Source organism: Rhincodon typus, chromosome 3 (genome assembly GCF_021869965.1).
Source record: "Rhincodon typus isolate 14 chromosome 3, sRhiTyp1.1, whole genome shotgun sequence".
Lineage (NCBI taxonomy): Eukaryota > Metazoa > Chordata > Chondrichthyes > Orectolobiformes > Rhincodontidae > Rhincodon > Rhincodon typus.
Genome location: NC_063334.1, coordinates 125832103 through 125835120, shown reverse-complemented (window position 1 = coordinate 125835120; position 3018 = coordinate 125832103). Strand labels below are relative to the sequence as shown.

The following is a 3018-nucleotide window of genomic DNA, read 5'->3' as shown; positions in this document are numbered from 1 at the left end:
CACTGTCCCACACTTGTGCTTGCTTTGATTCTCTGTCACACTCCCTCACTTGGTAATGCTAACTCTCTCATTCTTTCTCCTGCTCTCTCACTTGTACAGGATGACATCCTTTGGTTGGAAGCGGAAAGCTGGGGAAAAAGTGTCAAAGGTCGCCTCGCAGAACTTTGAGGCAGCAGCTGTGGATGATGGTCTGGTTGAAGCTGATGTGGATTGGTTGCATGTGACCAAAAGGCAGCGGAAAGCCTTGCTGGAAGACTGCACAGTGAAGAGCAAGAGACTGAAGGAAGAGGGCATCTTCCTGTCCGAGAATGGAAGGTGAGCTTTGGAGGGCTTGACAACATCTGGATTCTCAGCCAGAGTGGTCTTTGCTCAGTAGCCCCCCTGTCACTGGCCCCAGATCCTGGAGGGCCATTGATTTTATTTCTGGGGGTCTAGACAGCGACATGGGTTTGGGAGTGAGGAAGTGGGAGTGAAGTGTCACTTTGTGCTTTCGTGGGATCTAGGTATGGATGGCTAGGCCAGCATTTAGTGGCCATCTCTAATTGGGGGGAATCAGCATGGTGAGGCAGTGGTAATGGTAATATAACTGGTCCCAGTATAAACTCGGCTTTCATTCCCACTGTAGCCAGTAGCGAAATCAACTGAATTATAACTGAAGGCAATCAATAAGCAGTCGTCTGGTGACCACAAAGCCCTTGTTGACTTTTGTAAGAACTCATCTAGTTCATTAATGCTCTTTAAGGATGGAAATCTGTCTTCCTTACCCGGTCTGGTCTACATGTGACTCCAAACGACTGTAATTTGGTAGAGTCTGACTGCCCCTGAAATGGCCAAGTGATATACTAACGATTGCAAACTTTAAGGGAAATGAAATGGAACATATTAAATGACATGGACCTAGACTGATGATGGAAAAGCCAATCCTGTCAATACTGCAAAGCCGACCCCCGCAACTAAGATCTGGGGGATTGTACTAAAATTGGGGGAATTACCACACAGACCGGTCAAGCACCAGCTTGGTAATAGTCACACTCAGAGAATCCATACCTTATACAAGATGAACATACAAACACACAGAGGAATTAGGAGTCTCCTCTGCCATTCAATATTCATTGAATCAGTGAATTTGAAAATACAGAAAGAAGCCCATTCAGCCCATCGTGATTGTACCAAATGTACAAAATCTTTTCAGAGTGGCAGGCAGTAACAAGTGGGGTACTGCAGGGTTCAGTGCTGGGACCCTACCTGTTCAGATTATACATTAACAATCTGGACAAAGGAATTTAATGCAGTATCTCCAAATTTGCAGATGACACTAAGCTGGGTAGCAGTGTGTGTTGTGAGGAGAATGCTGAGAGGCTGCAGGGTGACTTGGACAGACTGGCTGAGTGTGCAAATACTTGGCAAATGCAGAATAATATGGATAAATGTGACGTTATCCACTTCGGTCACAAAAACAGGAAGGCAGATTATTTTCTGAATACTGGCAGTTTAGGAAAAGTTGAGGTGCAACGAGACCCAGGTGTCATGGTGGAACAGTTGCTGAAGGTTGGCATGCAGGTGCAGCAGGCAGTGAGGAAAGCTAATGGCATGCTGGCCTTCATTGTTCTATGTTCTATGTTCATAGCGAGAGAATTTGAGTATTGGAGTAGGGATGTCTTGCTGCATTTATACAGGGTCTTGGTGAGGCCATACCTTGAGTATTATGTGCAGTTTTGGTCTCCTAGTCTGAGGAAGGACATTCTTGCTATTGAGGGAGTCCAGCAAAGGTTCACCAGACTGATTCCCAGGATGGCAGGACTGACATGTGGAGAAAGACTGGATCAACTGAGCCTGTACTTACTGGAATTATGAAGAATGAGGGCGTATCTCATAGAAACATATAAAATCCTGATGGGACTGGACAGCCTAGATGTGGGAAGAATGTTCCTGATGTTGGGGAAGTCCAAAAGTAGATGTCACAGTCTAAGGGGTAAGCCAAAACAGACTGAGATGAGGAAGAATTTCTTCACTCAGAGAGTTGTGAACCTTTGGAATTCTCTACCACAGGAAGCTGTTGAGGCCAGTTTGTCAGATATATTCAAAAGGGAGCTGGACATGGCCCTTGCAGTTAAAGGGATCAAGGGGTATGGGGAGAAAGCATAGAACATAGAACATTACAGCGCAGTACAGGCCCTTTGGCCCTCGATGTTGCACCGACCTGTGAAACCAATCTGAAGACCATCTAACCTAAACTATTCCATTATCATCCATATGTTTATCCAATGACCATTTAAATGCCCTTAAAGTGGGCGAGTCTACTATTTTTGCAGGCAGGGCATTCCACGCCCTTACTACTCTCTGAGTAAAGAACCTACCTCTGACATCTGTCCTATATCTATCACCCCTCAATTTAAAGCTATGTCCCCTCATGCTAGCCATCACCATCCGAGGAAAAAGGCTCCCACTGTCCACCCTATCTAATCCTCTGATCATCTTGTATGTCTCTATCAAGTCACCTCTTAACCTTCTTCTCTCTAACGAAAACAGCCTCAAGACCCTCAGCCTTTCCTCATAAGACCTTCCCTCCATACCAGGCAACATCCTGGTAAATCTCCTCTGCACTGTTTCCAATGCTTCCACATCCTTCCTATAATGCGGTGACCAGAACTGTACGCAATACTCCAAGTGCGGCCGCACCAGAGTTTTGTACAGCTGCAACATGACCTCATGGCTCTGAAACTCAATCCCTCTACCAATAAAACCTAACATACTGTACGCTTTCTTAACAATGCTATCAACCTGGGTGGCAACTTTCAGTGATCTATGCACATGGACACCGAGATCTTTCTGCTCATCCACACTACCAAGAATCTTACCATTAGCCCAGTACTCTGTATTCCTGTTACTCCTTCCAAAGTGAATCACCTCACACTTTTCCGCATTAAACTCCATTTGCCACCTCTCAGCCCAGCTCTGCAGCTTATCTATGTCCCTCTGTAACCTGCAACATCCTTCCGCACTATCCACAACTCCACC

At 45.7% G+C, this 3018-nt stretch overlaps 1 protein-coding gene across 1 annotated transcript in view; it reads left to right on the top strand.

Moving 5' to 3' along the window:
• The first annotated feature begins 212 nt into the window (after window positions 1–212).
• ttc33 (tetratricopeptide repeat domain 33) overlaps window positions 213–3018 on the top strand; it is a 91920-nt gene continuing 89114 nt past the window's right edge. The window contains exon 1 of the mRNA XM_048594796.1: window positions 213–315. The gene's annotated coding sequence lies outside the window, so the exon portion shown is untranslated. The remainder of the gene's footprint in view (window positions 316–3018) is intronic.